The sequence below is a fragment of the Trachypithecus francoisi genome, unplaced genomic scaffold (assembly GCF_009764315.1).
Source record: "Trachypithecus francoisi isolate TF-2019V2 unplaced genomic scaffold, Tfra_2.0 Lachesis_group4, whole genome shotgun sequence".
In the NCBI taxonomy this organism is placed as follows: Eukaryota; Metazoa; Chordata; class Mammalia; order Primates; family Cercopithecidae; genus Trachypithecus; species Trachypithecus francoisi.
In genome coordinates this window covers 152,153,529-152,163,703 of record NW_022681469.1, presented here as the reverse complement: position 1 = coordinate 152,163,703, position 10,175 = coordinate 152,153,529, and the positions used below count along the sequence as shown (strand labels likewise).

The following is a 10,175-nucleotide window of genomic DNA, read 5'->3' as shown; positions in this document are numbered from 1 at the left end:
GTTACAAATACAACAATATGTTTTTATAGTTATCTGCTTATATAATTGTATTTGTTTTAAATAAGTTGAAATAAGAAAAAAGAGCACTTGTATATTTACAGGTTTGTTTTGTTAAACTTATTATTCATTGTATTATTTTAATCTTTCAGTTTTACTAATTTTTTAAAAAAATCTTTGTGGATACAAGTTATTACGTGGAAAAATTTTCTTAGCCCAATATATATTTTCTTGAACCCACCTTCTCTGTGCTGTTATTGGCAAATAAATTACATTTCTTTATATTATAGCACTGAAGATTCAATTACAAACAATATTACAAAGTTGCTTTTGACAATCAGATAATATGAGAAAAAATGTTTCTTATATGGCCTTAAATATTTGTTACATTTACTAGTCCTCTTTGTTTTTTTTGGGCATTGAAATTTTCTGGGATTAGGCCGGGCATGGTAGCTCATGCCTATAATCCCAGCACTTTGAGAGGCTGAGGTAGGTGGATCACCTGAGGTCAGGAGTTCGAGACCAGCCTGACCAACATGGTGAAACCTCACCTCTCCTAAAAATACAAAATTAGCTGGGCATAGTAGCGCATGCCTATAATCCCAGCTACTCGGAAGGCTGAGGCAGGAGAATCGCTTGAATCCAGGAGGCGGAGTTTGCAGTGAGCCGAGATCGTACCATTACACTCCATCCTGGGCAAAAAAAAATACATCCACCTCAAAAAAAAATTAAAAATTATCTGGGATTACTTGTATTCAGCCTGAAAACTTATTTTTATTCTTTCTCAAATGATCTGTCTGCATCAAGAAATTGCCTCAGTTTTTATTTACCTGAAAGCCTTTATTTTTATTTATTTTTAATTGATAGTTTTCCTGAGGATAAAATTTTTAGTGGACAGTTTTTTGTCTTTGAGCATTGAAATACATATATTCTTAGAAGTTGAAAAGCTTTTAAGAAGAAACAAAATTCAAGACCTGAGAATGTTCAGCGATTTGAGAAATTCAGAAAGGAAGGAAATGCTTTCTGAGGAGTGAACCACAGGTACTATATGAGTATAGATAATGTGCACCCTACACAGGTGTGATTGTGGATGTGTGGATGTTTGAGATATGTACAATTTATTTGTTGTAAAATAAAATGCTCAGGTACATTTTAAATAATTTATATGAGATAGTTGGGGTTAATCAAGATAAACGGGTAAAATTAAAATGATAATGTTGGTAATAATTTTGACCATGTAATAAATAATACCGATGATAGGCTATCTATTGCTTTTTTCAGATATGTAAAATATGATTTCTCTTCACCATTAAGATGACCATGTTCCATGTATGATACTATTAAAAATTGCCCTTATTTTCCAAGTTGGTATTAGACTCACAGCCAACACCTTCCTCCTTTTCTTCTGTATCTTCACACTCCCTCTGGACTGCAGGCCTAACCCCACTGACCTCATCACCTGTCACCTGGCCCTTGTCCACTTAGTGATGCTCCTCACTGTGAGCTTCTTGGCATCTCCAGACCTGTATGTGTCACTGTATTCTCAGAATGACTTCAAGTATAAGGTATTCTTCTACATGCATAGAGGGACGAGGGCTCTCCATCTGCACCACCTGCCTCCAGAGTGTGCTCCAGGCTGTCACCATTAGCCCCAGCACCTCCTGGTCGGCAAGAATTAAACAGAAATTCACACGTTGCATCTTTCACTTCTTTGGGTTCTCAGTTTGTTTCTCAGTAGTAACCTGCCCTCCTCCACTGTGGCCTCTTCTAATGTGACCAATAGCAATGTGCTGAGTATCAGTAAATACTCTTCACTTTTTTACATAAGCTACATCATCAGGAGTCTGTTTTTCATGCTGCCACTACTTACAGATGTCTTCTTTGTAGCAATCATGTTTCTCTCAAGTGCATACATGGAAATTCTTTTGTCCAGGCATCAGAGACAACCCCAGTACCTTCCCAGCACCAACCTCTCTGCAAAAGCCTCCCCAGAGAAAAGGACCACACAAACCATTCTGATGCTGGTGAGCTGCTTTGTGGTCATGTACTGGATGGGCCTCATAATCTCATCACCTTCAACCCTATTATGGGCTTATGACTCAGCCATCGTGGGTATCCTGATGCTTGTGGGCAATTTCTGTTAGCCCTTTTGTGCTAATTAGTTCTGATAAAAGAATAATTGAAATCTTGCATAATGTGTGATATAAATATCATAGATGATTAATAAATAATGAAAATGATTATCTGAAAAACAGATTTTGACATCAAATTTTTCAAGAAGCAGGCAATTTTTAAACTTTTTAAATTTAAAATATATTATCTTATTATACTTTTATTTCATCTAAATATTTTTGAAACCTATGCTGCCAAGAACTTGGTGGTTTCTTTTTTTTTTTTTTTTTTTTTTGAGACGGAGTCTCGCTCTGTCGCCCAGGCTGGAGTGCAGTGGCCAGATCTCAGCTCACTGCAAGCTCCGCCTCCCGGGTTCACGCCATTCTCCTGCCTCAGCCTCCCAAGTAGCTGGGACTACAGGCGCCGCCACCTCGCCCGGCTAGTTTTTTGTATTTTTAGTAGAGACGGGGTTTCACCGTGTTAGCCAGGATGGTCTCGATCTCCTGACCTTGTGATCCGCCCGTCTCGGCCTCCCAAAGTGCTGGGATTACAGGCTTGAGCCACCGCGCCCAGCCGTACTTGGTGGTTTCTTTAGTTCAAAGTCCACCATAATAGTTCCCTGTGTCCACAAGTTTCTTATATTTAATTTTGATTCCCTAAATTTTATGTAAGACAACTTTTTATCTTCTTGAAGTGTACACTTAAGATGCTCCTGTTGGTAGATAAAATTTCTCTTTGTGTATGTGTGTGTTTTATTTTTGAAGGTTATTTAGTTTACCCTTCCTTATTTATTAAAAATATGCTAGCTATGTATTCAATTATAGGTTGAACAACAATTTTTCAGCACTCTTAATATTTCCTTCTCAGTTTTCTGGCTCTGCATGGGCTGTGGAGATTTTACTCTCACTTGTGTAGATTCTCTCTCTCATGGTTTTAAATTTTCTTCATTCTCTTTGGTGTTATGCAGTTTGACTTATCATGTTGGATATCTTTTTTTATTGCTCTCTCATTTTTTTTTTTCTTGGAGATGGAGTCTCACTCTGTTACCCAGGCTGGAGTGTAATGGTGCAATCTTGGCTCACTGCAACCTACACCTCCTGGGTTCAAGCGATTCTCATGCCTCCGCCTCCGGAGTAGCTGGGATCACAGGCGCCCACCACCATGCCCAGCTAATTTTTCCGTATTTTTAGTAGAGATGAGGTTTCACCATGTTGCCAGGCTGGTCTCGAACTCCTAACCTCAAATGATCCACCCACCTTGGCCTCCCAAAGTGCTGAGATTACAGTCGTGAGCCACTGCACATGGCCTCTTCATTGCTCTCTTTTAGGCACAGTGTCTCTTGTAGGCACTTGTCTGGTTTTTAATTTTAGAAATTTGTGAATAATTATTTATTAGTATGATTTATTATTTGTATGGATTCAAGTGAAATAATTGTGCTTTATTCTTTGTCATTCTATTCTTCGCATGTGTATAATTATATTCATATTGCTATTATTTTGTTCCTCTTTATTTGGTTATATTCATTCTGCTCAAAATTCCAGTTCATTAATCCAGTTTACTAACTCTCTCATCATCAACTTAGTCTAATTTTACAATTAACTCACATATTGTATGTTATTGTATTGTATGTTAAATTTCTTCATGTTTAAATTATTCAATTTCTATTTGACTCTTTTCCAAATTTGCTTGCTCAGTTTACAGTTTCCTGCTCTTTCAAAAATTATTTTGATACCTTTCCCCATTTGTTTTTACTTAAACATTTAAAATATTTAAATTTAATATTTTATATTATATTTATAAATGTAAATATATTTATAATACTTTTTACATTTAAAATATTATAAATATATTTCCAGTATGCAAAGTTTATGTGATATCAAATTTCTTCCAACCCAGCCAGGCACACTGACTCAGGCCTGTATTCCCAGTACTTTGGGAGGCAGAGGCAGGCGGATCACTTGAGGCCAGGAGTTGCAGACCAGCCTGGCCAACATGGTGAAACACTGTCTCTACTAAAAATACAAAAATTAGCCGGGCATGGTAGGAGGTGCCTGTAATCACAGCTACTCGGGAGGCTGGGGAAAGAGAATCATTTGAACCGGGGAGGCGGAGGTTCCAGTGAGCCAAGATCGGGCCACTGCACTCCAGCCTGGACAACAGAGCAAGACTGTCTCAAAAAAAAAAAAAAAATCTTCTAACCCTTTTTCTTCATGCCTTATTTTCTTCTGTGCTTCATTCTTTTTATTTGTTTTTTATTTTTTGCAACAGGATCCGGTTTATTCTGCCTTGGCAGGGTGATCCTGAGAGTGGTGGGTGTCACCTTCTCCTGGGCGTAGGGAGGGCCAGCGGGTCAGTTAAGCCAATGGTGGGAGAAGCCCTGGTGGGGGGCAGGATTTGGGGGTCAGGGGAGTAACCCCAAGAATGCGGTGAAACCAGGCCGAGGCCCAGAGGCAACTGTGGTAGGCCAGGGCAGGGTGGAAGGCAGTGGACTGGGACTGGGCCAGGGCAACAAGGCCAAGGACCCAGGCCACACGGGCACCCGGGGCGGGGCGGGGGGGGGGGGGGGGGGGTTGTGTGTGTGGGGCGGGCGCAGCGTCACATGACTCGGAACATGAATCACAGGCCCAGGGCTCACAGTAAGCATAGGGACAAGTGGGCACACACTCACAGGCCAGACGGACAACCAGCCACGGCCGGGCCAGACGTGTGGACACAGGGCCAGTGTCACATACAGACCACATGTATGTGGAGACATGGCACTAGGGGACACACAGACTTGATGCCACAATGTGGACAGGGCACAGAGCTTGAGGGACCTGGGCAGCGGCCGCTTGGTATTTCTGAACTGGAATCCTGTGAGACAAGGGTGGTGGCCTCTCTGGAGGTCCCTGGGGCGGTCCCTCACGGCCCCTCTGGGCTTAGTCCGTCTTCCACACTGTTAAGCAGCTTTCCCACCTCATGGCAGAGGATAAACACTGTGGTCACATCCAGGCAGATCCGGCCCAGGCGGGGGACAGTGCCGTTGTAGAAGGCCTTGAGCCCCTTCTTCCTCAGGATCTGGAGCGGCAGTCCGGTGTGTTCAGCATTTGTGCTTCTCCAGGCCCCGCATCCGGGTCTTGATCCTGTGCATGGGAGCGTTTCCCAAGACACTGGCTGCGCCCACAGTGGCTCGGAAGGCCCCAGCGACCAGCCAGTTCATGGGCTTGCTGGGGTTGTCCCTTCGGTACCAGCTGTGCAGGGGGGTCAGGAGAAGAGGCGCACAGCCTGGTTTCAGCCCTGCTTCAGCTTGGGGGCTATGAGGCCCCGGTGAGTTCCCCTTGTTTCCGCACAATCTCCCTAACCCGGTGGGACACTCCTCTGCACTGGAGGTCTGGGGGGGTCTGGCCATGGATGATCTTCACCTTGATGGTGTCCATGGGACATACGACCACCACGGCCTCCGCCACGCCGGCGCCCCAGCTGCACCGCAGCCTGCGCTGCTGGAAAGCCGTCCCTGGGCTTCCCGCCTCTGGCTGCTGAGGAACTGGGACATTCGGAACCCAAAGCCGCCTTGGGGATGGAGCAGCAGAGCAGAGGGCCGAGGCCGCGGTGCCTGCCCGGGACGCCGTGGCCGCGACAGTGTGCACGCGGGATCCATGCGCGGTGCCCGATGGCTGCCAGCGCTCGTCCGGCTGCAGCTACATCCTCCCTCGCTCCATGGAGAAGGGACGCCGATTTCGATGTCGCGGGCCTGGCCGCCTGCCCAAGGTCGCCTTACCCGTAGCTTCCGCCGGGCCTTCCTGGACGCGGCTGGGCCAAGGCGGGCGGGAGGCGGGCGCCCAGCGTGGTCTGAGGTCCCAGCCTCCTGAATTCCGCACTGATTCAGCCTCCTGAATTCCTTAATTTGGTTTTAACACAAATAAAGATCTCTCTAAAGATAAAAAGGGATGTGTTGGCTTCTAATTTTTGTTAAAAGCAATAGCATGTGTTGTATAAGATAGTGCATTGGGGTAAATGGGTTATTATTTTTATTTTTTTCATCAGCCCACTGACATTGAAAGGGGATAAACAGTTTTTAGGTTATCTATGAGCAATTTTCCCTCAGATTAGTGTAGGGGTTTGTGGTCATGTAGCTGAGAGGGTAGGCAGGGATTAAAAGTCGTTATGGCAGTAATAACCTTCTCAAAACCAGGAAATTCAAACCCCTCTCATGGTAGTTTGCTAATATCTCCTGGGTTTGCTGTGCCTTCCCTTTGTGCCTCTTCCCACACATGGTTTCTTGCACTTGGCCCAGCTATATTCCACTGTTCTTTTGACTCCATGCTTCTTAGCCTGGTGGCAGTGGTGAGGGAGTGAGGAGATCTCTAATGTTCTGAGGAAGCCTCAGACTTAGCACTGTCACTTAGTGTGACACACACACTGTGCCTTAGTGTGTGGGGTTACTGACATTTGAAGAGTTTCCTGCCCCTCCTGTAGATGCAATGCCAGGACAAGAGCACATTCCTGTCCCTCCTTGTCCATGGTAGGGGAGAGATGCTCCTTCTCCATGTTCTTAACTCCCAGTTGAAGTTGGCCTGCAACAGTGCTCTGCCAATTAATAATTTATTTTCTTTATGGGAGATGCATCTGTGCAGAAATGCGGGTGTTGGCCTTGTTTCTCCACCCTCAGTTTCGGAGTTTTTCCCCAGTGCCTTGTGGCTCAGGTTTGGATGCTCTTTCTCTGCAGATTAGGCCTTGTGTCATATAGGGGAGGTGGGAGGAGCGTGTCTCCAGAGTTGTAGCAGTGGATGGGATAGTGGTCCCTCCCTATCAGCACTGTGGGGGAAGCATTCTCAGGATTCTATCCTGCTTCCCTGACAGGCCTTGTAGGTTTCCTAGAAAAATTATACACAATGGTGTAAACCCTATGTCTGTAGACTCCAAAGTTTTACATTCTCCTCACCCACCCACACACAGCCACCATGAACTAGTTCAAAATTTCTGGCTTAATTGTATCAGTTTTCATGGTTTTCAGGGTGCACGTAAAAACCTGGGTGAGTGCACCTCCCACCCTCTGTTCTGAGTCTCCAAAGTCCATTATATCACTCTCTATGCCTTTGCATACACATAGCTTACCTCCCACTTGTAAGTGAGAAATAATAGTATTTGATTTTCCATTCCTGAGTTATTTCACTTAGAATAATGGCCTCCAGCTTCACTGAGGTTGCTGCAAAAGACATTATTTCATTCCTGACGTACTGACCTTGGGTTTACTGGACACATCTCAGAGACAGGGCAGAGGATGAGGGCAAGACCTTCTAAGGCACTCCCCCACACCCTACCACTCCTGCTCTGGAAGGACCCCTGAAGGGCACTGGAGGGGTTCAGTTATCAGTGCAAGCCAACATCCACACCTGCGAGTACCAACAGCCCCAGAGAGCAGCAGGGGCCCCTCACTTCTGAGAATCCCTCCAAGGATGTCAAGACTTAAGCCAGGGTGTAGAGAGAATCAGTCTCTCAGACCCAGAGAGGATTCAGGGAAAGGGCACAGGAGAGGCCCCAGCTTAGAGCCAGAACACAGTTCAGTTCAGTGTGGGAACTCACGGCATGGAGTGGATGGCCCTGCACAGCTGAAGAGACCAGTGTGTGGGGGCGTCTCACCCATTGTGGAGTCAGGCTCTTATATTAGGTGGAGAGAGGCCGAGGTGAGATTTACAGCCTTTCCCAACTGAGTTCTGGAGCAGGGCTTGAGCCCAGGCCAAATATCCCTGGGGAAAGGGCATGAGGCAGGAAGCCCTGAGCCAAGATGAACACTGGGGTGCTGTCCCCAGAGCAGCCTGGGGTGCCCTGACAGCACCCATGCCCCAGTCTGCACAAACTCCTTGCTCTGAAATTAACAGCCTGCAGAGATGTCCTCAGTATCAGAACAAGCGGGCCACACAAAGTCCTCGAGGACCCCAGGAACCCAGGTCCATGCGGTGCAGCCCTGCAAGGGCCAGATGGGCTGGGTGGAAAAGCTGACCAAGTCTTCCTTCCTTCCAGCCAAATCTGGAAGAAAGGCCCCTTGCCTGAGCTGTGTTCCTGGTACCCAGGCCTCTGTGGGCATCCCTCGGCACAAAGACCCTCTCCAAGGGGGATGGGCCAGCCCTTCCAGGACCACTGGCCCAGCTCCAGAAACCCATGGGTCACCCCCACCGTCACCTGACTGGGCTGTCCCTGAGGCTAAGGCCCAGCAGCATGAAGGGACTTCCATAGAAACCAGGGCAGTAGGCTGCTCTCTCGCGGCGCTGGGGGCGCAGGGTCTGGCCAGCATGTCCCTGGCTCAGGACACATGCCTGGAAATTAGGATTTTCTCCTCTGTTCATCTCCTGAGTAAACCAATAATTACCCTCCCTCATGTCTCAAAATTCACATTCATGTAAAAGGCGCTGGTGGGGGTGACATTTCCAGGAAGCCACAGCCCATGTCACCCCCCTGCAAAACGGCAGAGTTCTCCCAAAAGCGGGTGAACTGGCGCTCTGGCTGGAGGACGTGGAGGGCAGCAGCACAATGGACAGCGTCTGGGACCTCAGGCCAGTTCCACAGCAGTTTAGGAAAGCAGGCGGCTCCCTGAGCTGAAGGAGGCGCGGCGCTTTGGAGGGAAACCGAGCTGAGAAGCGGGAGGTGGAGTGAGGCTGAGACCCGCCCGATTTGGGCAAAGGCGAGGTGCACTTCGCAGCGTCACACCCACCTCACTACTCAGCTCAGACCTGCCCCTCAAGTCCCTCTTCGGACTCACTTCCCTTAGCTAGGGTGGCACAGAATCAGTGGCCAGCACAGATTTGTAAGCAGACAGATTCACACAGCCCTGCTCCTCCCTCTGAGGCTGCACACCAACCGCTAGCCCAGCGATTGCTGGGACTGTGGGTCAGTGGCCCTGCGACCAAAAACTACTCCTCCCAGCGTGCCTGACGAGGCGCGCACCGCCCTCTCCCTCCCGCCAAGTATCATCACCAACCCTACTCCCGTTGCATGCTGGGATTGTAGTCCCGCAGCCCTGCGAAGAAAGGCCGGAAGCAATTAAGAAACTATTTCTCCCAGCATGCCTTGCGAGGCGCGCCTCGCGCTGCCCCTCCCTCCAGGTGTCCTTACCAACCCCACTCCCGTTGCATGCTGGGATTATAGTCCCGCAGCCCTGCGGCCAAAGGCTGAGAGCGGCTAAGACACTACTCTTGCCAGCATGTTCTGCAGTAGAGCACCGCGCTATGTCTCCCTCCAGGGATCTGCACCACCTACAATCCCGTTTCACGCTGGGATTGTAGTCCTGCAAGCCTACAACTAACAGCTGGGTGCGGATAAGGGACTACAGTTCCCCTCATTCCCAGCAAAGGTCCAGCCGCCACCGAGCTCCTCCAGGATTCCAGTGCAGTTCCGCCGTGCTGAGGGAGGCATGGCTGTTCACAAACCTCTCCTGCCCTCGAGGAGACAGCTTGGCAGGAGCGGCTGATCTCACCTTGTCATTGTGACACGGTGTCTCCCCAAAGTGCCGACTTCATGACTTGTTGTGCCCAAAGTTTAATTTCCCGCAGAACAGGTAGAGGCCAAGAGCTTCTCGCAGCCTCCGCAGCAGGGTTGCCATGGTAACGCTCGTTTCCTCCCTCCACCCCACACCTGCCACTAGCCGGCTCGACCCCACCCACCCCATCCCTCTGAGGGGCCTCTCCTTTTAGCCCCGCCGTCTATTGTCCCTCCCCTCGCCACAGGCGCAGTGCTGCCACTTGGTCCCGCGACGGAAGCTCCCTTTTGAGTGTCCGAAACCGTTAGTTTGCTGCCTCATGTGAAGGTACCCAGTCTCTGGTAACCTGGCACTTCACTTTTGAAAACCACCTTTTTTCCTGCACCCCTTTGCTCCCCAGATGCACCTACTGGACCCCGGGCTGGCTGTATGGCCCGCGTCTGGGTCAGGCCTCGCACACAGACGCTCCTGCCACTGTGATGAAGAGGAGAAAATGTCCCAGGGGAAAGGCCTGACCTTGCTGCATTCAGTCAGAAAACAGCCATGGGGAAGGGACCCCCCTAAACTACTTTGGGAGCCACATCCACCACTTCTCTGCCCCCTACCCAGGCTG

The 10,175-nt window shown here is 48.4% G+C and overlaps 1 pseudogene; it reads left to right on the top strand.

Annotated features, from left to right (window-relative positions):
* Nucleotides 1-1,484: 1,484 nt before the first annotated feature.
* On the top strand, nt 1,485-2,217 carry LOC117072259 (annotated as a pseudogene).
* The last annotated feature ends 7,958 nt before the right edge of the window (nt 2,218-10,175 follow it).